The 26,794-nt window shown below is 56.0% G+C and overlaps 1 protein-coding gene across 8 annotated transcripts in view; it reads left to right on the top strand.

Annotated features, from left to right (window-relative positions):
• Positions 1–1,297: 1,297 nt before the first annotated feature.
• The window catches only part of SLC29A1 (solute carrier family 29 member 1 (Augustine blood group)), a 33,417-nt gene continuing 7,920 nt past the window's right edge, over positions 1,298–26,794 (top strand). The window contains exons 1-5 of one of the 8 annotated variants that reach the window (XM_041476940.1): positions 1,298–1,494; positions 7,399–7,563; positions 20,805–20,969; positions 23,480–23,670; positions 23,764–23,926. The gene's annotated coding sequence lies outside the window, so the exon portion shown is untranslated. Of the gene's footprint in view, positions 1,495–1,715; positions 1,995–2,046; positions 2,246–2,962; positions 3,095–7,398; positions 7,564–12,480; positions 12,504–20,804; positions 20,970–23,479; positions 23,671–23,763; positions 23,927–25,398; positions 25,421–26,794 lie in introns of those variants that run through there. The other 7 variants (XM_041476939.1, XM_041476935.1, XM_041476938.1 and 4 more) reach the window with 7 other exon arrangements.

The raw sequence follows: 26,794 nt of genomic DNA, 5'->3' as shown, positions 1-26,794 counted from the left end.
ACTTAGCAGGGAAGTCACTACCTACAGAGTAAATACTCCTGCCTGCACAGCCCTGCCAAGCCTGCCCAGCCTTGCTCTCTCACAGGATGGCTGCCAGCCTAGGTCACAGCAGGTGAATGCTGCATGACACAGATGGGGACAGTAGTGTGTGGATAGAACCCCATTCCTACAGCCCAGATATTTTTGCAGTAACTTCGCCAGACCATGCCAGTTTCAACTGCCCCAATTGCCGCTTGTACTGAGAAGGGGAAAAAAAAGCTGGTCCAACTTGCCCTGAGCCTGTGCCAGCCATAGAGGGAGAAGGGGAACAGCCCTAGGGGGAGAAGGGGAAGTTTCCAGGGACGTAGGTAGCAGGGCCTCTCCCTGTCAGGCTGTGAGGCTCAGCTGTGCACACCACTTGCCTCCTCAAACACATTGTGGGGCTTAAAATAGAAGTACTGGCTGCAGCCCAGCTCTGCAGTAAGGGCTAGGAGAGCAGAAACACTCCTGCCACCCCATCTCCCTCCTGCAGTGTTTCTGGGACTGGAGACAGGCAGTGAGGTGGAGGTGAGCACACCAGGGTCACCAGCAGATGGACTTTCTCCAAGTTCCCAGCAAGGGGTGGGGAATGCCCTGATGTGGGCAGGGGTGTGCTTTCTGAGCTTCCCCTGTGTCTTTACCACCCCCCACTTGGCTCCATCACTCTTGGCTCTGACACCTGTTTTCCTCCAGCACCAAAGCTCAGCTGCCTGCACTTCCTTAATGGGAAAAGACAAGCAGGATGGTAAGGCTGGGAGGGGAGATGCCCTGGGCAGGGGCCAGGCTTGTCCAGACCAGTGAGGAGGTCAAGGCACAGCATTCTGGCTCTGGCTGCACATACCAGGAGAGCAGCTGGTGGGCTGGTGCCAGTTCATTCCTGAGCAGCTGCGGGGCCCAGCAGAGGGGCAGTGGGTGCAGGTTGCTTTACTTAGGACCCCCCTGCTGGCCCCAGGGGTCGATGCTGACCCATGGTGGGGCAGGAGCTCACCAAGTGTCCCACCATGGCCCAAGTCCAGCACGGAGTGACATGTGCCACTCAAGAGATAACACCATCCTGGGGACGATGCTGGCACCTGCAGCACCATTTTCAGTACCCCTGTTGTACAGGCTTCATTGTGCCCCCGAGGCAGCTGCCCACCCACAACCTCCCCTCTCTCCTCCCCTGTGCTGGCACTTGGCCCCACGGCAACCCGCTGACGAATCCCGCCTGTAGTTCCTATGGCAGAAGCCAATTCCTCCCCCCCACTAATCTGCCCGTGCATGCAGCCTCCACCTGCTGAGCCAGCGGAAGCCGTGCTCAGCCAGCCCCAGCCAGCGCCAGGGCTCTAAAACCCACTCCGGCTGCAGAGCCTGTAAGGTGGTGAAGCCTTTGCACCCTGGTCCTGCTGCCGTGGGAAATCCCAACCCTGCTTGGCACCAGGCATTGAGGAGTCTGCAGGCAGCATCATCTGGCACCAGGGGAGCTGAGCTATCAAGGTAAGGGCAGGGTGCAGGCAGGGAGGTGACCAGAGGAAGCACTGTCCCTGCTGTGCCTTGTTCTGGGAAGGCACCAAGGAGAGGGTCCGGTTCCAGCCTCCTCCACTGAGCCAAGGTCTTGTCCCCCATTTCGGCAGCTCGGCAGTCCTGCTCAAGGTCACCCCGCAGCCGGGAGCCTGCGCTGAGCTCTGGGGCCGTCACACACTGAGGGACCCCAAGCAGGGTCCGGAGCTTTCGAGTGCCAGAGCGGCAAGGAAGGTTCGGAGCCTGACCCCGGCGCAGGGGGAAGTGAAAGCGGGGAGCAGCAGTGGAGGGGCTGCCTGCCGCACCCTGCTCTCCTTGCCTAGGCAAAAGCACGCCTGTGCCCCCTCCCGGGGCAGTAGGGCCAGCCGTCTGTTCCAGGAAGAGGGGAGACACTGGCGAAAAGCCAGAGCACTGGACATTCCTGTGCCGGAGCTGCGGTAGCGGGGCGACCCCAGCAGCCTCCCTCCCGCTCTCAGGTGCGGCCGATGCACCTGGGGGGGTCGCCGGGTCAAAGCGGGGTGCGAGGGGTGGGGGCACCGGGCTGCAGTCCGGCGGCCGCGGAGCCGAGGGCAGTGCCAGCCCGCCCGCGCGGTGCCCTTGGCGCGGCGGGAAGCGCTAGGATCTGGCGTGCCGCGGCCGGCAGCGCTGGCACCGGGCGCTGCGGGACGGGACCGTGCCCTGCAGGCGGCGGCGCCGCGGGAAGGAGCCGGCAACCCCGGGGAAACGTGTAAGCGACGCGGCGGTGCCCCTGCTGCCTCGGGTGGGGTGGGTGCTGGGGCGGAGAGAAGTCCCCGGCAGCAGCAGCGGCGGCGGCGGCAGCGCTGGGGGAAGCCCCGGCAGCCGTCCCGCGGCCGTGCGGAGCGGCCGGGGCTGCGGGGGCGGCCGCTGTCCGACCGGGGCTCCGAACCGGCGCGCTCGGCCCCGCTCCTGCCTGGGCTGGGTGCTGCTGCCTTCCCTTCCCCTCCCTCTACAGGACCGCCGCGCGGCCGGGGAGCCTGTCCCGGGAACGCAGTACCACGGGGCAAGGAACGCTGCCCCTTTCGCCGTCCCCCGAAACAGCCAGCTGGGGACGGTGTTTGGTTACCCTGCCCGTGGGGATGTCACCCGACTTACCGGCCCCGTCAGTCACCTTCCTTTGTCAGTCCCAGCTTACTCTGAGCGCTGGCTCCCTCCCTGCCCCGCCAGTCACATATTCCTGTAAGGCCTCGGGGGTGCCTCACCACATGGAACACCTCCAGGGAGCCCTCCCCGGTCTTGGGGTTCCTGGGGCTGTGCCACCGCTCACCTCCCTGCCAGAACAACTTCTACAACCCCATTCGCCTCTTGCAGGCCCTTTGTCCCAGTAGCTGGGCACTCTCCCATGACCCTTTCTATTTGTAGGCTGACCGCTGGGAGCTTGCCCTCCCCCCTTGCACCATTCCCCATGCAGGTCCTTTCTCCCCAGGCACCATTCCCTGGCTGCCCTCGGTGTGATCTGGCCCAGTGCAGAGGTCCTGGCTGCATTCTGAGTCCAAGGCATGGCCCAAGACTTGTTTGCAGGAGCCTGACCTCGTGTGAAGGCAGAAGAGAGGTGAAGGTACAGACAGAGCAGGGTTTGTAGCATGGCCTTTGACCCAAAGCAGTCCAAACCAGTGGTGCCTCACAAGGTCAGGGCACTGCTCTGCTGCACCACTAAAGGTCTTAGTGCAAGAGGTTAGTAAACAGGGTCCCCGCTGTCGCTTTTTGTCCTTATCCCTTCAGTGCCCTGGTGCTGTCCTGGGAAGGGAGCAAGCAGGTGCTGTAGGGGCTAAAATGGATCAGAAAATGTGGGGAGTGAGGGAAGCTGGCACAGCTGGGTGGTAGGAGATAGTGAACTTTATCTGTCGTGGTCCTCAGGCTTGTGCAGGGAAGGTGATGGAGGATGTGGTAGAGGAGCACCAGCTGTGCTGCCCTGTTTTCTGCACAGACATATAAGAAGTCCTGGCATTCCCTGCCAGGAATGCCCAGAGCATCCCTGAAGGCAAGCTGGATGTCACTGGGACCAGCAGGATGGGAGAGACTGGGCAACAGTGGAAGAGAAGCCTCTCCTTCACCAGAGCAGGAAGCCCTGCCCTGAGCTACTGTCAGCAACAAGACCCTCCAGAGCTCTCCAGAAAGCTAGGGGTTGTGGAGCTCTTTTCCTTCTTGAGAAGCCTGCTTTTTTGCAGGGAACCCAGCACCTCCACAACTGCAGATGCAAAGCATGGCCAGCAGCAGCACTGCTGGGCACTGCATAGCAGCTCAGCTCTGCTGTGAGGCTTCCCAACTTTAACATCCCAGGACAGAGCACTAGCAAAAGTCAGGTGAGACTTTCCCACCTGCTTGCATGCTCTGGAGATTGCAGATCCTCTGTGGAGAGTGGAGAAAGACAGAGGGTTGGTGATGTCTGCAGCTCCTCCCCAGAAGAGGGGTCTTTGTGAGAAGCCAGCCACCACTCTTGTCTGGGCTGACTTTTGTCATTTGACTTGCCAGAAAAGAGATTTACTGGGTCTGGGCAGCAGTGTTAGAAGAGCAGGCTGTTTCCCCGGAGACTGAGTCCCTATCAGATGAGTATGGATGTAGAGAATAAAGCCTGAGGCCCTGAGTCCCTGGGAGGGTAGTGCCAGGAGCCCCTCTTGTCCCTGAGGCACTGGGTCCCTGGCACAAGGGACCCTGGATGTCTCACAGCTCAGGACCAAGGAGAGAAGCAGGCAAGCTGTGTTTTGAGAAGTAACCTATGCTGAGGAGGTGCACTTCAAGCCTTTTCCCATGCCATCCCTGTGGAACTTGGGGTTCTCAGGGGACCAGCCAGAACTTCTTCCTCTGTGGCCTGCAGCTGAGCAGCAAGCACAGCCCTGCAGGACAGCTACCGTGTTCAGGGTGACTGTCACAGTCCTATGTCCTCATGTGATCCATCCTGACCCTGAAATCTGCTTCCTAACACTTTCCCTGCTTTTTTGCACTGTGTGTTACCTATAGGCAAACTCTGCTTCTTTAAACCACCTTCAAACAAAAGCTCCTGCTTCTGCCCTCGGACTTCCCTGCTTACTCCCAGGTTTCCCAGCTCCACTCATCTCCAGTTCCATCATGGGTTAGCCCAGCGCACACAACAAGCCCACATTCGGGGTGCCCTGTCCCGTTTTGCGCACTTGGCTCCCAGTGCCGTTTATTCCCCCATCTCCCTGCTGCCGCTCACTGCCTCCTCATCCTCATGGCGGATGAGGATGCTCACCCCAGTGCCCAGGGCCGTGCCTGCCCTGCCCCAGGGATGCCTTGGGATGCCTCCCCACCGTGGAATGCCAGACCCTCTCCCATCAGCCACCAGCTCGCCACTGCTGCGCTCCCCCCACGCTGCTTCCCCAGCCTGGCTCCCGCATTCCGCGGAGCCGCTTAAGCCCGCGCCCGGTTAATTCCTTCCCCGTGCGCTCCCCGCGCTCCCGGTCACGCCGGGGCGGGCCCGCGTCTGCCGCAGCGCCCCGCGCCCGCCGCCAGGGGGCAGCGCCGGCCAGCGCCGCCGCTGCGTGTGGGGGGCTCCGCGCCGAGCCGGGGCGTCCCCCGGGCCCCTCGGGACGGGGCAGCTCTGCACAGGTCTGCACATGTCTGCACAGCTCTGCACAGCGCTGCACAGCTCTGCACAGCGCTGCACAGCGCTGCACAGCGGGTGGGAAGGACCAAGGCCACTGCCTCCCCCCAGGGACCGGCAAACTCTGTCGCGCTCCCCCGGCAGCACGGCCGCGGTGCACTGTAGGCTCCCAGCCGCGTAGCCAGCCCCTCGTGTGAGGGGTGCAGGACGCCCCGAGGGCTCCCTGCTCCCTGGTCCGTGCTGGAGCATTCTCTGCCCACCGCTGGACACTCAGCTGTGCAGAGGGGCTGAGGAAGGGGGGAGAGCAGTCCCAGTGGTACCCTGGCAGCTGGGCTGCTGGTCATGGCCTTCTTTTGATGTCCCATGTTTGTGCTCCACTGGGTGGCCTGGGGGCCTCGTCTCAGCTTGGGAATCTGCGGAAGCATGACTGGCAAGGGGAAGAAATGATGAACGGCTGGTACTGTTGGAAGCTGTGGGAAAGGGCCCTCCTGGAGACCTCCCTGGGGGATGTTTAGGAGCATTCAGCCATAGTTCCGCTGCTGATTCGCCCAAAGGGGAAAGCATGACTGGATGGACTTAGTCTCCAGACAGGATTTAGTCAGCCTTGCCAGACATTTGCACAGAGCAGAATTCCTCCACACCAGCCAGCAAATGTTGGGCCAGGCACAGACCAGGGCTGGCACGGCTGTGAGAGCTCCCGGACCTGTGTTTGGAGCCCTCATCTCTGCAGGTGGCTGTGTGCCATGGTCCCCGTGGTGCCAGTGACCACAGAGACTGCCCAGGGAGCAGACTGCTGGGGAGAACAGGTAGGCACCTGGGCTCTGCTCTGCCATGCAGGGTGGGCAGACTCTGGCTGCAGCAGCATTCCCAGAGAGCTGGAGCATGGCTCTGTCTGCTGACACCAAGATGCCTCGGGAAGGCTGATGGGGAGCCATTGCTTCAGGCTATCCTCCAGAGCTGGCATTCACCCATCCTACAGAAAGCCACCTTGTGCCTTTTAGATGGTTCTCAGAGACCCTGGGAGTCACTGGGTACCTGGCTCCACTGGGCTGTGGATGGACTTTGTAAAAGGGGGAACGGGACCACAGGACAGCTGCCACCCCTCTTCCTCTCACCAGGTTCCCAGCAGCTCACAGCTCCCTGCAGTGTTTTACAAGTGTGGCTGAGTGCCAGCCAACTTCTTTCTTAATGGCTGTGCTCCATCGTGGGAGACTGGTGCTGCCAGTAAAGGAGGAGGATATGCCCCCGGCATTGCTTCAATGGGCCAGATGACCTTGGCTATAGAGTGGCTCCCTCTGCCAGCACCAGCTCCATCCTCAGCCAAGGAGACCTGGAGTGACACCATGACAGGGTGCTTGGAGTGGTCTGTGCCCTGAATGCCACAGGGTGTTCCTGCCTGCCGCTGAGCCAGGGGTTAACCCTGTTTCCTCTGGTACAAGCGGGAGCCTGAACTGTGTCTTGAGTTTATCCAAGTCTCAGCTTGGGCCCTGGCAGGTGGAGACTGCCTGCAGTGAGGTAACATTTCACCCTTGGCCCCTGGCGACACAGCTGTCACTCAGTAACTAGCACCCAGCAGCTCAGCTGCTAATTGGTACCATTAGCCAGTATTTACTCCCTTAATGCTTGTAGGAGAAAGCAAATGGGCAGCTGGAGCTCAGGAGAGGGCAGCAGCAGTGCAGTGAGGGAGGCAGAGGGATGGGGGTGTGGATGGAGGAGGGAGGGATTGCTCGTGAAAGGATTGTGCCCAGGAGATGGTGAGGGTGGGAGACCCTCAGAAGTGGCTTGGGCAGAGGGGATTGTGTCCCCCAGCCTGACAGCAGGGAGGTGTCCTGTGTCCCAAAGATGCTGCTGTTCCAATAGGGCAGGCTGAGAGGGGGCTGGAGCTTGACTGTACCCCACTGTCCCTGCCAGGTCCCAGGAGCCCTGTGGCACCACGGACCCCTTGCTGAGCTGTGACCAATCAGCGGACAATGGGATTTGTTTCTGCTTGCCCAGCTGGAAAACACCCATGGCCCTGCCACTGGGCTGGAGGCATGTGGAGGCCCTTCCTTGCCATGTCTCCAGACCATTTGCTCACCAGGGCTGTGAGTGCTTCTGAGGTAGTGGTGTCACCACATTGCATCTCAGTGCTACCAGCGAAGGGCAATGCTTAGCATGGGGAGGTGGCAGGGGCAGCAATTTCCCCTGCCTTTCCTTGCAGGGTTTCACCCAGGGCTGCTCTGCTGCTGGCAGCGAGGTCCTCCTGCCCTCAGCCCACTATTGAAGAAGTCACAGGCAGCTGCCTGACTTTATCCCTGCAGGTCTAGTTGTGCAAGGAAGCAGAGGGACGACAGGATGCTGGAGGTCTGCGTGGCTCCCTGCAAGCGGTGATGTGCCAGCTGGATCCCTGTGCCACAAGCAGAGTTCAGGAGGGTATTGCAGCCCACTCCTTCCCCACCTTGTCCCAGCAAGGCTCAGGCCAACAGGTAAGCATGACCTCTGTTCTACCACCTCATCCCAAAATACAGGGCAGGACACCAAAAGCCCAGAGATCACCATCAGGAGTCCTGCAAACAATGACTGGAGATCTCCCACCCCAAAAAGAGTCTGCCAGCAGCTCTTCAGCCAGGATCCTCCTCCAGGGTCAGCCAGGACCAGCAAGGGAATAGCAAAACTAAAACAATCAGTCCCCGAGCCATTCGCTGACCTCAGCAACAGGCTGAGATGCTTTGTTGGCTATCAAAGCATCCATGATCACTGCAGTCTTGTTATAACTGGATTCCCAGGAGCCTGCAGTAGGTTTTTTTGCCCCCCTTAGCTAATAGATTAATAACCTGCTGGCACTTGACAGAGGTTCAGCATCTTCTGTGTTTTCCTTCATGTGACTGATTAAAATGCCCCTTTTCCCCCTTTCCCTGTACAGCTGCCTTGTCACACATGCAGGCAATTGGATACAGCTGCTGATCTGTTTGCCATTCCACTCCTGCCTGCCTGCTCTGCCTTTCAGACATACTGGCTCTCTGTTTCTCTGCTCTGTGGCACCAAGGGCCAGCATAGAGGCTCTATGAGCTGACCTGCCCATGCCTTCCTCTGGAATGGGGCAGGCAGCACGCAATGGAGGGAAATGCAGTCAGCGTGGGTCATGCTCGCAAAGGGAAGGGTGCTTTTGCAATGGAAAGGAGAGCTGGATGGCATGCAGTCCCTGGCCTCAGCTCTACTGCAGGCTGATGGCTTGGCCGTGCCTCAGTTTACCCTGTCCCTAGCACAGGCACATTACAGGGAAAGGGAAATCTCATTGCAGAGGAGGGCTGGTGTGTTAATTAATCTATGGTTGCAAAGTGCTTGCAAATCTCCAAGGAAAACGGTAGACGTGGGTGCCAAGTGTAAAGGAGTCTGGAAACATTAAGTGCCTGCAAATACTGCCTAGCTCCTCAGGCCCTAAAACACTGATATTGTCCAAGAGGCTCTAAAAATATTCCTTTAGCTCCTATGATGCAATATCCACTGCCTGGAATAAATCTCCCTTTTTGCTCTTGCTTTCCAAACCAGCTGTTTGTTTGTTTTCCCCTTTTTGGATTTCACAGCTTTAGTTAAAGCAGGGAATTGCTACAAGGGAGGAGGGGGAAAAAAAAAAAGCAGCTTTTGTGAAAGGTTTGGCAGCAAGCGTCACTGAGGGGAGAGCACTTTGCCTGTTTGTTCTTCCTGTCACAAACTAGCTGTGAGCAGAGCATACAAATTGGGCTCCAGGTGATGGCATTGCAATGCCTGCAGTGCATGTTCGAGTTTTCAGAAAGAAAACTCAAAGGGCTGGGCAGCTTCAGCCCCACCAGCATGTTCTGGGAAGCATGTCCATGGGACTCCCAGCCTTATGTAAGGGAGAAGCTTTGCTGGCTGCCTTCCTCCCTTGCTTTCTCCCTTTGCTCTGGGGAGCGCAGCAATCTGCCAACAGCAGCAGTGTGTTCTGGCACTGAGATGCTGCTTTGGGGACGGAGAGGGTGGGAACATAGCAAGCCCCCGGGCCCCACTCAAGGCTGCCTTTTCTCCTTGTCCGAATTACACCAGGGAGAAACATCCAGCTCCGGGGGTCATACAGTGGTAGTCCCAGTACCAGTGCTGGGAAAAGCACAGCTGTTTCCAGTTTGGAGCAGAGACTGTTTTTGTAGCTGTTTGCTATTTCTAAGAGGTTTGTTATTGTACACACAGAGGTGAAGATGATAACATGAGAGTCACTAGGGAGCAGAGGGTTCTTCAAATGCAACACCTTTGCCAAGATGAAGCAAGGCCGTTTGGCCCTGCAGCACGAGCTCATGTTTGTGGGGCAATAAATGAGTTGTTATTGGCTGTGGAATTTGTTACCTTCCCATGCACCATAGAGGAGCCGTGTCACCCCTCTGAAACTGCATGCTGCCATTGACATTACACAACTCAAGGAGGTGCATCGCTCTTGGGAGCAGCCGAGCTCCCTGAGGGGCTAAAGTGCCTCTACGGAGAAGAGAATTTTGAGCAAAATGTCTCCTGTCTTGCAGCATCAGGGCTGGATTGTAAAGGACACTCACTCTCTCCCAGACTTAGCCTGCTTCACCCCATGGTGTCCTGCTCACTCCAGGTCTTCTGCCTGCACAAGAGAAGGCATCATTAGACCCTGTCCTGCCAGCTGGTGATGGGGGGGCACAGGTCTGTGCAGGGGAGCAGCCAGCAGCCGGTGCTGTGCTTAGGAGCTGGAAGCCGCATCTCTCCGTGCCTCCCCTCGGGTCTGTCTGCTGGCCTCCTGTCTGCCTGCGGTCACCAGGGGCCAGGACGCTGTTCAGCGCTAATGGATTTCATCCCCCATCTCCAGTGATAGGCGTCTCTATGGAGAGATGTTTGATTCCAGTGATTGGGGAGTGGCCGTGCAGACAGGACCAGAGCTGCAAATTAGAGAACATTTAATCCTGTACTTTGGTGATGGTAAGTGCTACGCACCCTGCTGCTGAAAGCCTGGGGTGAGGCAGCAGCTACACCCGCCCTGTCCTGAAGGAGAAACTTCCTGGAATATCCACTCAAAGGTAAATTTTGTGGTGTTTCTCCTCCCAATGGGGTCTGAGGTTATAATGGTTGAGGCTGAGAGCCTTGTCCTGGCTTCTGGAAGCACATGTGTCAGTTTGGCTGGGCAGCGCCAGTCTGGACCCTGGGCTCAAGTTCCTGGGGGAATCGGTTCTCACAGCTTTTAGTCTGTGCTAAAGTTGGAGCTTATATAGAAAAATAAAATTGTAGAGATGCTCAAATTTTAGCTCATGCTGCTGAACAGCAAGTGTGGATATCACAAGGAGAAACGTGGTGCCGAAGCTGCTGTGGCATCCATATTCCAGGGACTACTAAGGGGGCTTGTGGGGCTCCGTGAGTGACAAAATGGCACATCTCAAAGCTAGAGAGGAGATGACACAAGGTATCTCAAGCAGGCAACCTTGCTTTTCTGTTTTGTTTGGATTTTGCAGAGAAGAGAGGAAATAGAAGAGGAGAGAAAAGATGAGGAAAGGAGGGGAGAGGAGTGGTCTTGTCTGTGTTGCAGCTTAACCAGAAGACCTTCCAGATCAGAATGGCTTACAGAAAAGGGGCTGAGGAAAGGCAGGCCCAAGGCTTGTATCTGTCATTGCCTGGGAGATGCAGCCTGGGAGCTTTAATTTGAGATGAGAGCTTTTAAATTTAATTTGATCTGATATGGATCTTAAATTTAAGAAAAGAGCCTCCTGTTGTACTATCTGGCAGCACTGTCTGCCGCTCTGCTCATGTTGTTAGTGTACCCTACTATCTGCCCCCAGAAGCCCATAACCATGACAAATATCCATGGCCAGGGCAGGGGGAGAGGTCCAGCTGCAGAGGCTGCTACTGAGCAGACCAGTGAAGAGATCTTTTCCTCGGGGTGAGACTTGCAGTGTCATTGTGCAGACCAGAAAGCACCAGTAGCTGTCTCAGCCCTGTTACCACTGCCTTTTTCTTGGGCTTTGAGGACTTTTTGCTTATGTGGTAATGTTTTCTAGGTCTGTTTTAAAATACAAGCTTGGTGCTTGGATTCTGCAGGAAGATGTGTGTTAGAGATTATCTTGCTGAGAGAGCGTGAGAATGAAAATCTGCCAGAGCTTTTGGGGGTGTTTTAACTTCTGGTTTTAATTTCTAACCCAAACTGATCACCATCTGCAGAGAATTTTCTGAGGCTGTTTATTAATGGAACAAATGTTTTAATGGTCAAAGCTTCTTCAGGGACTTTCTGGTGCCACTGCCTGTGCCTGCACAGCACAGAGAATGGAGAGAGCCAGGAGGGCCCGGTTTTCCTTTAAACATCCAGCTACATATAAAAATATTTCTGTCACTGTTTAACCGCACGAATATAAGGTTAAATTCAGGTGCACTCCCCTCTGCTGGGGGACAAAGTACCTGAGGAATCCTCCACGTTTGCACTTCAGCTGAGCAACATGCTTTGATCACAGCAGAGTAGATATCAGTCCTGGAGAGATAGGAAGCTGGAGGCAGCAGCCGGAAAAAAACTAATCTTAGAGTTTGTGCCTGCCCTTTGGATACTGAATACACACGGTACTTATATCCTCCAGACGTAGAGGGATTGCTAAGGTGCACAGGGCTCTGCCCATTGCCTGCCATCCTGAGTAGCACCACCAGGAATACACAGTGCAAAAAGCTGTCTTCAATCCTCCCTGTGACTTATAGGATTGCAAATGGTTTGGGTTGAAAGAGGCCTTAAGGATCATTAAGTTCCAATCCCCCTGCCATGGGCAGAGATGACACCCACTAGATTGCTAACTCAAGAAAGTTATTTTTATTTATTCAAGAAAGATATATAATATATATATATATATATATATATATATATGGTTAATGTTACAGCTGGTAACATGGTTGGTTTTCCTTGGTGCTGAAAATAAGGTGCCTTTGCATATATATATATATATATATATATATATGTGTGTGTGTGTGTGTGTATAAACATGCATATGTATATTTGTGTGTACATATATATATATACACACACCCGTATATATGTAAACGTCTATATATCACACCCTTATGTGGTGACTGCCACCAGAGTGTTTTTGTCTGAATTAGAGTGCAGCATGGGGGACAAGTGAGGAACATAACGAACTAGGGGCCAGTTCCCACTCCATTTAGAGCCGTAATTTAATGCATGGCTCCCTTTAGAGCTGCAATATCTCCTAATGCATGGACATGCACGGAAGCCTGGCGCTGAGCGCGGCTGGGGAGTTAGAGGGTGCTTGCTTTGCTTTCCTTCTTCCCCCAAGGAGCCGGCGGGCCGGGCAGGTTTCCCGCCAGATGCGGGGCGTGGAGATGGGTGGGCGCGGAAATGGGGGGAGCCAGGGGCGGGCGGGCCCGGGGAAGCGGCAGCGGCGGAGCGCGGGGCGCGGAGAGCGCGGCGCAGGTGGGTTCAGCCCGGGCTGCTGCCCGCCGAGGAGCCGTGCCTCCTCTCACCCATCTTCTCCCGGGAGCGAAGGGGAACGGGGAGCGGGCGGGAAGCGGGGAAACCCGCCGCCTCTCCCACGCGGGAACCTCGTGGCACTGAAGGCGGCAAGAGGCGGGGTTTAGAAAGCGGTTCGGAGGCGGCGGGTTTCCATCCGCGCCGGGGACAGGAGGATACGGCGAGCAGCGGTGAGCGCTCGAGTTCGAGGTATTGGCTCAAAGTCGCCGAGCTTTTGGCCACCCCGGCTCCCTCTGAGGCTCCGCGCGGCGTTTCAAAGCTGCCGGGTGCGTGGGGAGCCTTCAGAGGGAGCGGGGCATTCCCCGAGCGCAGGATTCGGCGCCACAGCGTGGGGAGAGGCGGCGTGCGAGTCGCGGCTTGGGGGACCGCGCGGGGGGTGTGTGATGCATAGATGCTGCTTTTCGGGGGGAGTCCTTCCTTGCTACCTTGTGCAGCAACTACAAATCCCCTTTCATAGCTACTGCCGCGGGGAGAGCCATGTCGTTTTTGGGGATGCGAAGCGGAGCGGCCAGCACGTGGCTCTGGGGATGCAAAGTGCAGTGATGCTCTGATACTTGGGATGCAGGACTTCCCCGAGGGGCTTGTGCCGCGATCCTCTGGCTGCACTGGTGCACATCCCTGCCGAGTGGTGCGTGTGCACGGCAGTGTCTGCCAGCCTGCCTCAGCCGCGGGTGTGGGGGGGACCCGCTGGCAGGTGCGTGGGCAGGATGCCTTGTGCTGCTGTGCGAGAAATGGGGCAGAGCCCCCTTGGCTGGCAGAACAACTGCTGGGTCGGGGTTGCCCCAGGTCCTGCTCAAGAAAATGCTCCCGGTTGGCTGTGGGATGTTGTGGATGATTTCAGTGAGTGTTTCTTTCCATTCCTGGGTAAGCCATCAGCATTAATGGAGAGCGGGCCCAGGCAGAAGTGCCAAGAGCTCCTGTGGAGCCCTTTTGTGCTGTCCTCCTCACCTCTGTAGTTAAATCTGAGCCTCACACCCCTGCTAGATGCTAATGCTGCCAGACCAACACAGTCCCTGCCTGTACTCACCAGCGCTCCCATCTGCCTCTCGGGAATGGGCTGTGGAATTGCAGACTGTGTGGGAAGGCAGCAGCAGCTAAGCCCTTGAGCTGTGGGATCGCAGACAAGTAAAGCCTGTGTCCTTGATCCCAGGGCTAGGGGCTGCAGGAGGAATTTGTGCAGCTGTTGGCCACAGCTGGATGCACTTCCCGACTGCTCTGAAACAGAAAACAACCCAATGGCCCCTCAGTAGCCTGTTGTGAGCAGACATAGTTGAGGGACTTCTGTGAGTGCTGACATGGGAAATCCCACTCTCCTTCTGCACTGCATCCTGGCTTGGTGACATTGTTCCCACTCACCAGCACCTGCAAGCTGCTGGACAGCCTCAGGCTCCCTCGAGCCTGCCTTCTCTGCAAAGCTGTCTCAGGATGTGACTGTGCAGGGATGCTTTTCCCTTGGGTTCACTGGTTGTCTTTGTGCAGCTCATGGGCATGATAGTGTCAGTCCAGTGCTGACACCACACATACGGCCCCCAAAGCACTCCTGCTCCTGCCATTGTTTTTTGCTCCTGGAAAAGACAGGTAGGCTTGCTCTTGGCTCACCAAAAAGCTTTTCAAAGAGCAAAGGCACTTCCTTCTCAGCACCAAGGGCTGTAACATCAGCCCCAAAAGATGCTTTGCAGTATGACTCGTCCCCCCACAACTACTGCAGACAAGAGGTAGAGGCTGTACCAGATACCTGGAGTGAGGAGACCAAAGAAATTCACTTCAGCTTAAATCAGCAGATGTGGCACCAGCACACAGGACAGTATGGTACCTCCATCCTGCAATTGTCCCTCTTCTCCATTCCTCACCAAGCTGCATAATTAACTACTGGCATCAATTCCCCAGCATGGCATCGCTGCTCTCATTATCTTGGACTGGGAGGTGTTAATGAGCCTCTTCCTCTTTGAAGATGAGCCATGGGCTTTGTTGTTGCCCTGGCCTGACCTGTCTTATTCCTCGTTGTGGTATGGGGGTAAGCCAGGGTGCGGAGCACAAGGCACACGTTCACCCACTCCCGTGCTGCACCTTCCTCACTGCCCAGCTTCATTCCCAGTTCTCCTGGCAGAGGCAGGGCTTAGGGACCAGCCCGCTGGGAAAGAGGGAGGGAGTCCACAATCACCTGTGTGCCCTGTCCAAGTGGGAAGGCACCAGCCACTGGCTTTAGGAAGCCAGCAAACAGCTTCTGGTGGTTTCCATGGGACACATGTAGATCTTGGTTGTTTTTGTTCAGTGCAAGGTCCAGGCCCTTGGCAAGTGTTACAGAAGCTGCAACGCCCGCTCTCATCCATGGAATTCTGTTTGCTTGCGGTCCTTGCCAGCTCCGTACTGACCCAACAGCCTAAACCTCGCTTACCTGCCTGTGCCTTCCCAGCACTGAGCTCTGTCCTGAGACCCCTGCCAGCCCAGCACTGCACTGCTTGGGGCTGCAGGACTGCCAGCTCTCACAGTCTCATCTCCATGCTAACTTGTACTCAGCTGCCAAAAAACTGAGGCCCAAAGCACTACACAAAATGAGCTACAGGCACTGGCAGCTGGGCAGGAGTCAGGGTATTACTAGCCTCACAACTATCTTGATTTGATTAGGCAGTGCTATAAAGAATAATTGCTTCTTAGTTAATGAGTGTGCAAGATGTGGGATGGGGAAAGAAGTGTGCAGCATAGGGGTAGAGCTTGGATGGGTTTGGTTTCATCAGGATGTGTGATCTGGAGGGACTCAGTTCCCCAGCTGTGGCTGCAGTGCAGTTCTCCACCCCATCTTCCACTCCAGAGTCTGTGGACCTAGCTGGGGGTTGGAGGGAAGCTGTACATGGGCTCTGGGGTCCCTGTGTGAGAGAGGAGCTGTGATGCTGCATGAGGAATGCGTCTGAGGATTATTGTTCCCATAAAACAAGGGAACTGTTGCATAAGAATAACACTAGTAAGTTCTTTGTAATTTTGTTGCTGATGGCAGTGGTCTGAAGAATGTCCCTGTTGTGACCTGTTGGTCCTGCTCTGGCTTGGAGCAGGCTTTTTCCTGGTCTTGCCACTCCCCAAGAAAGGGAAGCTCAAAGCTCTGTGTGTGTGGCTGTCATGCACTAACTGTGACACAAACTGGTGAGCCTGGCATTCTGGGTGCAGTGCTCAAGGCTCTCCTTCAGCCTATTGGTTAACCAGTGGGTGAGCACAGTCAGGCTTCATCTCCAGGAGACCAACTTTCCTCGGGGCCAAAAGAGAGCAGAGACCTATTGCCTGCCTAGTGGCTCATGCAGAAGCTGCCAGCAGGAAGTCAGGCAGATTTCCGCAGAGCCTTCTTGCTTCTTCCCATCACACGACTGCCAGTGAGATTTGCTTTAGTTCATTTCCTTTAGGACTAGTCTGATAGGAAGGCACCTCGCTGTGAAATTTCCAGCTGGAAATTCATGGAGTGAGCAGACCAGGAAGCTGCAGAGGGAGGAGGCAGGCAGGGGCTGGAGGTGAAGAGCAGGGCTTGGAGGGACGTGACTGGGAGGACAGCAGCAGTGGGACTGGAGGGCTGTGCCATCAACCTCCCACCCGCTAAGCAGCCTGCTCTGGCCTCATCCTGAGGGTCAGTCACGGCAGCAAGACTGTGTCATCAGCTGTGCTGTGCCAAGGGCAAGCCATCCACCTGAATGTGTATCTGTGTCCCCACTGAAGTGGCTCCAGCCACCTGCAAAGCTGCTGGGGAGAAGGGTGTCCTGCCTGGGTTGCCCTGCTTGGTGTCTCCATTGCTGCCCAAGCTGTGGCTCCAAACATGGTCCTCATCCCTGCCTGGTTCATTTTGCCCAGCACCTCCAACCACGGACACAGTTTACACCTGTGGCTGAGGGCCTGTTCACCTGGCTCGAGCCTGTGAGGGCTTTGGAGTTTCATTAGAGTTTTTGTGCATGGTCATGGTAAACCCTCATGAGAGAAACTCCCCTGTTTTAAGCTTGGGGATAACTCCTGGACAACAGCCAGGGACGAAGGAGGGACTGGTGACACATCTGTCTTCTCAGTCCTGCCCAAGGCTCAGGGTTGAACGAGATGCCAGCCTTATCTGCCTTGCCTGCTCTGCCTGTGAGAGGTGGTGTAATTTCCTGGCCTCAGGACCAAGTTGGAGGCAATTCTATTTTTTTATCCACCCTTAGTGCTGTACCCTCAGCTCCCTGATTGTATTTGCTCTGGACTTCAGCCCCCACAGGGAGCCCACTGCTGCAGGATGCACACAGTGCATGGTGCTTTCATCCCATCAGGGTTTGTAGGTGTTGGGCTGTGGCTGAGGATGGCAGGGTTGGGTGGATCTTCATGGCATCCTGGCAAGAGCAGGAGTGTTATCCATTAACCACAGGAGGACACAGACCAACGGCAACACAGCCAAGCTATTATGGGAGCGATCCACCCTACCCTGCAGCTTCTCCTTCCCATCTTCACACCCACTCCTCGTGGCAACACAAGGCTGGCGTGTCTGTGTGGTGAACCACGTCAGGACACTGATGTGCTAGCATGCTTCTGAATAGGGCTGGAGGCAGCAGCTGCGGGTTGCCCACATGGTGTGGGTCAGAATCCATGTCTTGCAGGGGGATGAGGAAGGTGCTGAAGAGCACTGCACTCCTCCTGCCTGGGCTCTGCAGCTGGGCTCCAAAAATTGAGTCTTTGACCAGAAACAAAACCCAGCATCAGTAAATAGCCTGGCAATTGATACTCAATGCACAATCTGCTGTGCCTCCCTTCCTTCCCTGTGGCTGTGAAAGGGATGCAGTGTGTCAGAAGAGACTGCTTCAGCAAGGCTCAGGCCCTGGGCTCCCTATCACTAGCATCACTGTGGAGGTACATCAGCATCCACCTAGGCAAGCCCTGACAAGACACCTTGCCAGATGGCCAGCTCACCTCAGTGGAGGCTGCTGTAAGCTTGGGTCTCCCAGCAGGGTGTCTAGAGCCACCTTCATTTCCTCTGCTCCCCACATTAATCTGGGGAGGCTGAGAGGCTTCTGGAGCCTGCCAGCCAATGCCAGTGGCTGCAAAGTGCCATTTCCATAAGAGCAGAGCACTTGGTGTCTCTCATGCAGAGTTTTTCATGCTTCCCTGAGACATCCTGAAGATGCTCAGGGTGCCAGACAGGCTGCGATACCATGGCTGTGGCACACTGGGCAGTGGCTGTTTGCACCAATGTAGCAGCACAGGCTGGGATTTGGAGGGGATGTGACTTGCTCTTTCCCAGCTTGTGGCTGGGCTTATTATTGTTGGTTGTGTGTGAGATTCTGTTTTGATGGCATTTGGGCAGACACAGCAGTCCCCACCTCCTGTTTGCTCTCCCCGCCTGATCCTACTTGCATAAAGATTTTCCTGTTTGCCGCTGTTTAGCCACGGCCAGTGCCAAGGGTGGGAGGTTTGGGCTGTGACTTACTTGCTCCGAAGGAGGTGTCTGCCTCAAGTCTTGCTTTGGCTCCTCATGTGAGACCTCAGTCCTGCCAGGCTGTTAGGGGAAGCTGGGTGCCAGGGATGGTGCTTCTGCCCTGGGTGTTTGCTCCAACTCCTTTGCTTGCACCACATCGCTGACAGCACACTGCCTCCTTGGCTTCCATTCCTCGGTCCACAGATCGTGTGTTGCACTCACAGCTCTTCTGTATCTGCCACAGAACAGGGATATAGCAAACCCAGCTCTCAACAGGCAGCATCTTCCCTGCTGGGAAACCCTGCAGGCATATGTGGCTCCTCGAGTCCCTTCCTGAGACCTGTGGGGATGGTTTTACCCCACTCTTTGGAAATGGCTGCAGCTTTGGAACTGAGTGGATTTGGCACAAGAAGACCCATACAGGGCATGCACCCCTTCTCCTTTCTTTTGTTTCTGGGGACTGTGGGGTGCCCCTTGGCTGGCACAAAGTGGGTTTTTGAGGTGAGGGTGTGATAGACACTCCCTGTCTCTTGGAGTAGAGCCACTGTGAAATAGCTGCATTTAGCATCTGAAGCCAGTTCAGGATTTGTAAGATGCTGTGGCTGTCCAGGCAGAGAGCAGGTTCTTGGCAGGACAGGTGGCTGACAGACAGACTGCACAGGACCCTGGCAAGTCCCAAAACCGGCTTCTATGCTCACCATCCCCTTTCTCAGTAGGGCTGAGACATTAAATGCCAAAAGCAGTGGTCAGCCAGGGCCCCTATTCTGAGCTGGCCTGCAAGCAAAAGGTCCCTTTGGTCTGTGGGGACCCAAAATAGCCTATGTATTTCTGTCCTGGCCACTGGGACATGCAGAGGGCAGAGCCAGCCTCGACTCACCACAGGCCAGTGGTGGTTGGCTCCTGCATGTCTGTCCCATCCTCTGCCAAGGGGGCTGCTGCTCAGTGGGGAGGAATTTCCTCTCTGAATTTTGGATACTGAGGAGATGGTGACACCAAGGGAAGATTGTGTTGTTCTGGCTTTGGTTTCATTTCTCTGTCCTCCACTAAATTGGAAACAGCTGTGCAGCCCAGACTAGCCTCTAAAAAACTGCTGAGGAGGAGCAAAATCATATCTTCTCCTGGGCCAGTACCCCAAACAGGACTTGCAGCCTTCTGCTGGGCTCTCCAGGTACAACGGCAAGGTTCACATTGCCCAGCCCTGGGGATGCTCTCCCACCTTCTTGGGGGGCAGCAGCTCAGCAGCTCCCACTGGGTTTGGGCAGCTCTTGCCTCTGGAGAGTCCTGCCAGTTCTGCACCTTTGAATTTGGCTCCATAGAGGAAGGAGCCAGAGCTCAAAGGACAGCTTCTCTCTTGGGAGGTGGATGTGCTGTGGGGTGCAGGAGGTGGCCAGCTAAATCCCCATGCTGTGGGATTCTATCCACTGGGTTTCCTCCCACACATTCAGTGAGTCCTTATCTTCAGACTTGTCTGGCTAAGAGCTGTTTTGCTCTCAGTCTGTTTTGCTGTGGGCTCCTCTTTCTGTGTCTCACCCTTGCTCCCCTCAGCTGCAGACAGGAGGGGGAAGTGGGACATGGTCCTGTAGGCTCAGCCCATCCCTCTGACCCGCTTCAGCTGCTGTCCAAGGTGTGGCCAACCAACATATCATGGTGCAGACAGAGACAGGGATTCCTCTTGAGCAAGCATGAATGCAGGGAGGGGGAAAGCTGCTAATGCAAAAGAGGCACATCTGATCCCAAGGGATCTTACCTAAGTGCTGTCCCAACCCCCCAGGGAGTGCCTCTCCTCCCACCTGACTGGGTGGAAATAAGGAACTGCCTGTGGGCAGGCAAGAGCCATAACTGTGCCTTGTGTTGTGTACAAGGTTGGGATTGCCTTTGTCCTCTGTGCATGGCTGTCCTGGCATGTGGTGGCCTGTGCCACTACTGCATCGAGACCCAGGCTGCTCCATGCAAGGAGGACCCGTTCCAGCTCAGGGCTTCCTCTGGCTGCTCCTTGTGCTCCCAGATGAATTTTACATTAATGATATCTGGTTGTTCTGCCCAGGTATCCTGTAAGGTTTTCTCCATTTGGAAGTGGAAATGTGGTTTCCTGCCATTGTGCTTCTTCCTGCTGCAGCCCCCAGATGGGTTAGAGGGAAGTACCCCTTCCTGCAGCACTTCCCCTCCCCATGGCCCCCGAGCAGCACCTCCATTGGCCAGCCTGGCATCCCTGGGGACTTGGGCCAGCCCTGCAGACATGGGCTGTGAGGGTCTGCCAGCTGCAGAGGATTGCTGGACAAGGATGAAAGTCTGGGGCAAAGCATCTCCAGGCTCTCTCCAAACCCATGGTGGTCCCTCAAGAAACCATGGTCAGGTGTCATGAGCTTGGTGAGCTGTGCATGCCCACAGTGAGTCACTCTGTGCCCCTTCCCACCTCCTTGCTGCTCCTGGAGGTGCTGAAAGCTGCCTGGAAGCACCATCCAGATCCTGGAGATGGTTTCTGCCTGGGCTTGGAGGCTTCTGCAGCTGCACTGAGTGAAGCCCTGAGCAAATCCCTCCTTCTGCCCTTGGGAGTAAGGGTCTTTATTTTTCTAAATTCCCACAAAAGGAAACTGAACCTAGCCCTGGAAAAACGTGTCTCCTTCCAGAGCCTCCCAAGAGGCAGGTTGGGGTTGTGGCTTAGAGGGGATGGTCCTTTCCCTGGGGAGAGCAGCCTAAGTGGGTGCCATCAGAGAAACCAGCTTCTTGGAAGAATCCTGTCTCTGCAAACAGTCTGCTGAGATCAGCTTATCTCTCCTCCTCTGACGCCTGCACGTAAATGACGTTTTCCCCCTGCTCCTGCCCTTCCCCAGGAACTTGTATATCCTCCTGCATCCCCAAACCACCGGCCCTGGAGCAGGCAACAGCTCCAATATTTGTGGGGCTTTTCTTACGTCTCCCAAGGCTGCATTGTCCCTGCATCGTCCTGTGGCTTGAAGTGACAAGGAGCAAGGGGCTGGGACCGCCCTGCCCTTCTGGTAAGCTTGTTGGGGTGACATTGCAGTGTCCCTCTGCAGCGTTTGATGGGATTTTGGGCAGGAGTGCCCATCTCTGCTCCTGGGGGGTTTTCTCTGGCCAGGGACCAGATTGGACTTGGGCTTGGGCACTCGCCATGTGCTGAGGAGAGAGGTGTGTGGGTTCATCCTGGGGCTGCTTCCATGGCATATGACCAGTATTAGTTGGGACTGGGAACGCACTCAGCTGCCCTGCTGAAGAGGTGGATATCCAGGGCTTCCTAGGACTCAGTAATGGGTGGGATAGTCCCAGCTCTGCCACCTGGGGTAGTTTTAAGGCTGCCTCTTCCCTGTCACTGTCCTCTGCCCTCTGCCTGGTGGGAAGCCCTTCAGGGAGAGTGCAGGAGTTCCTGGGGAATTTGCTGCTCAGCCGGATCACTTTACCTGCCTAGGGCGGGGGCCCCCAGGGAGCCTCTCAGGGCTCCTTGAACTTTCTAGATAAGGAACTTCAGCCTGGTTGGTCTACGCAGTTCAAAACACACCAGGGCTGAATGCTCCCCCTTCCTTCGCCACCCGGCATCTGAGATAACAGCAAGTGCTGGGAGCAGGGTCAGTATCCACAGCTGCTGCTTTGTGAGGAGTTTGTGGTGGCTGCTAGTGCAGCAAGCCCAAAGGCAGAGGAGTTTTAGAGGTGCCTCTTCAAAAGTCAATGGAGCAGTGGAGGGAGTGAGGTGAAACGGGTCAGAAACATTGCCCAGGGACCCTCATTCTGTGGGGTGAGGGTGCTGCACAGAGCAACTTGTAAGTGCTTTTTTTCTGCTGTCCAAGCCCTGGCAAAGCAGAGGACTTCATCTGCAGACAGCAAATTAAGGGAGAAAGCAGAAATACCTGCTCCCTCCTGCTCCCCTGCTAAGCTGTCTCCTCAGGATGCAGGTACGGAGTAGGCCTGGAAGAGCAGATGGCATCACAAGGCTGTTTACTGAGAGGGAGAGAATACAAGAAGAATAGGAAGTGCTATCAGCTTGCTGATGGAAACAGCCAAAAAGCACTCCAGGACTAGGAAACCTGCAGCAGGATGCTGGATGGGTGAGGGATCAGAGGAAGAGAGGCCATAGCAGAAAAGACAGATGAAGCTTTTACCTCTCTGTTAGCTCTACAAGAGCCTGAGCAGTTTCTTCCACCTTCCTTTGGGGAGCTCAGAGCAGAGGAAAGGTAGAAAGCAAAGGTAAACAGCAACAAGTGTCTTGGGCCAGGCAATGTTCCCCAGAAGGAAAGGGAGGGTGAAGTGTCTGGTTGTGACTGTGCCCCCTAGTCATTCATTTGCAACTGCTCCAGCCCCCAGTGACTGGGAGGAGGGAAAGATATGACGTTATTTTCTGAGAAGGGCTGAAGGAAGTTCAGGGAAAAGCCAACTGCTGAATCTGCTACATGTCCTGGGTGTCTGTGCAGGGACAGGGCACGGGGCACGTGGGGAGGCTCCTGTGGCGAGGCCCCCAGGACTGGAGCAGCACTTCCTAGGGAGTCTGGGCTCAGAGTGCCCACACTGCTTCCTCAAAAAAATTCCAGCTTTCAGCCAAGTTCTTAAGGGAACTTGCTGGTCAAGAGGGAAAGTCTTTACTCAGCTCCATAATTAGTATGAAAACAGGAAGAGGGTGTAGGAGTCAGCAGTCAGTTTTTCCAGAGAAAAGAGATCTTTGCATTGGTCACATGTTTTTTCAACATTCATGAGTGACCTGGAAAAGAGAATGAGCAATGAGATGACAGGGCTTTGCTGAGGTGATTGGATTACTCAGGTTCATGGGGACAAGTGCCAGCTAGGAGGAGCACTGACAACCATTACACCAGGCAACTGAAATTCAGTTTAGATAAATATCAAGTGATAGACAAGGGGGGAAGGGAAGAAGCCCCAAATCCACAAACAAGATTATACACTGAGCCAGCCATGAGCTGGCCACTCACAGTAAGGCCTGGGGCTATTTCAGATAGCTCAGTGTGTATGAAAACACACACTGAATTGTCTTTCCCAGTTACAAAGCAGAAGCAAAGCAGGAAAACTTTGTGCCACTCTTCAAACTGGTGTCTCACCCCCACACAGTCCCTGTGTGCCCCCAGCACCAGCATCTCTGTAAGGATCGAGAGGAGCCAGGGAAGATTTGGAGAAAAGCAACAAGGAGGACTGAAGGCATGGAGCCATGCCTGAATGACTAAGTGAGCTAGAATTTTTGTTTGAAGAATGTGCTGTTGGGTGGATACAATCCAGGTCTGTAAAGCAGCCACTCCAATGTTCATCCATCCTTTGATGTTGAAGGGAAAGGAGCCCTGGTGAGGCCCTGCATGTGGGGAGGGCTGCTGCCCCTCTCAGGAGCTCCTGAGTTGAAGGGGGAAGCAGGATTTCACAGAAGTGAAACCCACCATGGCTACAAAACACATGAACATCATGTCCCTTCCAGCTCGAAGGCTGGGGAAACAGTTGGACAGTTAGTCCACAACCCATGCCACATTTACTCTTTCCTACCATCTGCTTTTGCACTCAGATGGAGACTAGCCTTTGAGCTGGACCAGCCTCTCCTTTGACTCAAGGCACCTGCCTCCCCGTGTTTTGGGAGGGATTGTTTCTGTCTCAGCCCCACAGCGGTGGTGCGCAACTGTGCACACTCATCTGTCTTGTGAAATACAAGCGTGTGTCCCGAAGGTGGAGATGGAATTGCCTGCACCCCAGCACAAGGTAGGAGGATCCACAAGCAGCATGGTCAGAGTTCAGGCACGCATATGAAATCTCATGAAACAGGCAGTCTCATAAGTGTTTCCTATCTTCCAGCTGAGTCATGGCCACCAAGGTTTCATGTGACCTGCATACCTGTGCTGGGCTTGTTGCGTGCCTGCAGATAAACTTTGAGGGGGCCCTGGATCAGCCTTCCTGGCAGGAGAACTCTGGTGTCTCTCAGTGGGCAAGCGGACATAGGGGATATGGTGAAAAGCTGGTGAGGCAACTTGTCCTGTCCCATCTTGGCCGTGCTTGGAGGAAGTACTGACATTATCCCTGCAAAATGATCCCCTGACAAGTGGTGTCAGGAGGACATGAGGTGCTTGCCAGTGTATCTGCTGGCAACCCCTTGGCTATGGATTGCCAGGACACTTCTACACTTGGTGTGGTGTAAACGGCTTTTCTTTAAAAATTTGGTGTTTCTGGGTATAACTCCATGGTGCCATAGCATGCTGCATGGCACCAGGGAATTGCTTGACTGGGAAACTAAGCATGCACTGTACTCACCCTTGGTGAAGGCAGCAGGAAAAGGTGATGTGGGGAAAGGGAGAGGTAGGGAAGTGTCCAAAGCCAGGTGACAAATGGCTGCCTGCAGGTGTGGCTGTCCTGCAGTGCGGGTTTTTCTGCAGAGGTTAGGCAGTTTTGGTGACAGCTAGCCCTGCCGTCAGCTCCCAGGGCTTGGCTGGCAATGGGGCAGCATATGGCCACCGAGGGTGTCACTCAGCATCTGTCACAGTCTTTGTGTGTCATGAATGGGCAATTAAAATTGTGCCATCTCTTGTTTGTACCTGCTCAAATGTTCTAGTTTATGGTTTGTTAAGTCCACTCTTTGTGATCTTGCTTCTGCTTACACATCACTGCCATGGGGTTAAGACAGACTGCTCTATGCCCAGGAAGAAAAGGGATGTCCTTATGCCAAGGCCCCACATCGCTCCTCCTTCTCTGTGTCCCTCAGGATGTGCAGCCACCAAGCTGGTGGCTGGGCTAAACACCAGCAGACTCCTGCAGGGGGCGGTTGGAGCTGTGCTGTGCCAGCTGGAAAAGTGGCATCTGTCCCATGTCCCATCGGGTAGGGCAGCTCTCCCCAAGTGGAAGCAGGGCTGCCACCTGTAGCTGGATGTAACCTTTTCTGTTTGTTGTAGGGTTCTTTATAACAGCCAGCAGCTGGAAGTGTTTCCTGCTGTAATGACTGCTGCCCTTGGCAGGCACTGTCTCTTTGTGGAAAACATTAGGAGGCATTTAGCGAAGTGAGACAGAAAACAAACAGAGCAGGCAGGAGACTGCGGGCCGGGCAGTGCCTGCCAAGGAGGCTGGGCTCCTGACACAGGGATGTGGGCACTCTCCGGACGGAAGCAGGAGGTGGTGGGAAAGCAGCATGGCGGAGCGCCCTGCCCTAGCACCCCCAGAATCCTACTCCCGAGCCCCCCTGCCGCCTCCCCAACACCCCCGGCTCCTGTCATCTCCTCCTCAGCTCCCTTCCGTTCCTCCCTTCCCTGGATGGTTGGGCAGCAGGACGTGGGCTGTGTGCCAGCTCTGGTACCCGATACCTCTCCTCCTCTGCGGGTGCCGCTAGACCCACGGGGCTCCAGCCCCCGTGACTTGAGCCAGGGCCTGCCACTCACCCCAAGGGCAGGGAGTGTGGAAGCAGGGGACACACTGCCTTCAAATACTCCGAACACAGGGCTCACCCTTGCTCTGTCCTCTCTCCCAGGTATGTCTATGGGGTCGGTCCCTGCTTCTGTTTCTAGGGACAGCGATGTGAGCCGGTGGGGGCTGGAAGCGGGATCAGCAGCTTGGCTGGCAAGGGGAAGCATGTTGGGGCTTGCTGGGGACCCACGGGGAAAGCTGAGGTTCTCGTGCCTATTTTGGGTTGAGATCTGTTTGCTTGGAGACAAGCAGTGGCCCCGGTGGGGTTTCTGTGTGCGAGGGGATGGCAGTTGTGTTTGCAGATCTCTCTGCTAATCCCGAATGTGGATGTCTCCTCCCCGCAGAGGCATTGGCAGGCTGCCAGGAGGGGATTTTGGGTTGTTTTTTCTGGAAGCCCGGATGGCTCACAAGGGCAAGCTGTCATGCCCCCGAGCTCTCTGTCTGGGAAGGCAGGGGAGCGGTGCTGCAGATGGCTCCGACATCAACACGGTGGCACCTGCCGGGTTGGCAGAGCCCTCGATCCTTTGCAGACATACTGTTGTCCTGCTCTGTCTTTCCCAAGCGGCCCAAGGGACTTCCAAAATCCCTCTCCACATCCCACCGGCTGTGTTTTGGCTCAGTCGTAGCTCAGGCTCCCAGCCGGCAGGATCCTACCGGAGGAGGAGGCGAGCTCTGCCCAGAAGCCCGCGGGCACCTGCGCCAGGGACGGGCTGCGCTGCCTTCAGTGCGTGCCGGGGCTGGCAGGGACTACAGATCCCAGCATGCTGCTGCCTGCCTCTTCCTCCCCCTCCCCTCCTCCTCCTCCGCCCTACCTGGCGGGGCGCAGGCAGGGATGCTGCAGGCGGCGTTGGAGCAGGCATCCGCGGGGCATGTCCCGGGGGCGCCGGGGACACGGCGCCGGCAGCCCCGCTGCAGGTGAAGCCCTGGGAGAAGTGCCGGAGCGCCCCATGCTGCGCCGCCCCGACTGGAAAAGGACAAGGCAGGCCTGCGGTTCCTCCTGGCGGCTAATCCCACTCTGCCCCGGGAAGAGGGGGGGACCGGGGAGGGAAAGTCTCTTCTCGGGGCTCTGGGGACCAGGTCTCTGGGGTCTCAGAGCGATACCTGAGCGGTGCAGCGCCTGGGCAGGTGGTGATTGGAAAAAAGGAGCGGTGGGTGCTCGGGAGGGGACAGCAGTGCCAGGGACGCCCTTGGCTTTTCAAGGTGACCCAGGAAAGGGCTGTGAGAGCCCCAGGGAAGTGGAATTGAAAACGGGAGTTTTGCTGGTTCTGGCCGGAGAGGCTGCTGAATTAAATGTATCTTTTGTGCCACCGAGCCTGCCCGGGGCATTGGAGGGAGCAGGGGCGGGCAGGGTGGGCAGACACAGCCCACTGCGCACATGCTTCACTCACAGCCCCAGGATTGGGGACAGAGAGCTGCAGGCTCACAAATCCCTTAAGAG

Source organism: Pyrgilauda ruficollis, unplaced genomic scaffold, assembly GCF_017590135.1.
Source record: "Pyrgilauda ruficollis isolate IOZ18807 unplaced genomic scaffold, ASM1759013v1 scaffold4, whole genome shotgun sequence".
NCBI classification, from domain to species: domain Eukaryota; kingdom Metazoa; phylum Chordata; class Aves; order Passeriformes; family Passeridae; genus Pyrgilauda; species Pyrgilauda ruficollis.
Note: the sequence above shows the minus strand (reverse complement) of the source record. Positions and strands in the feature narration are given on the sequence as shown.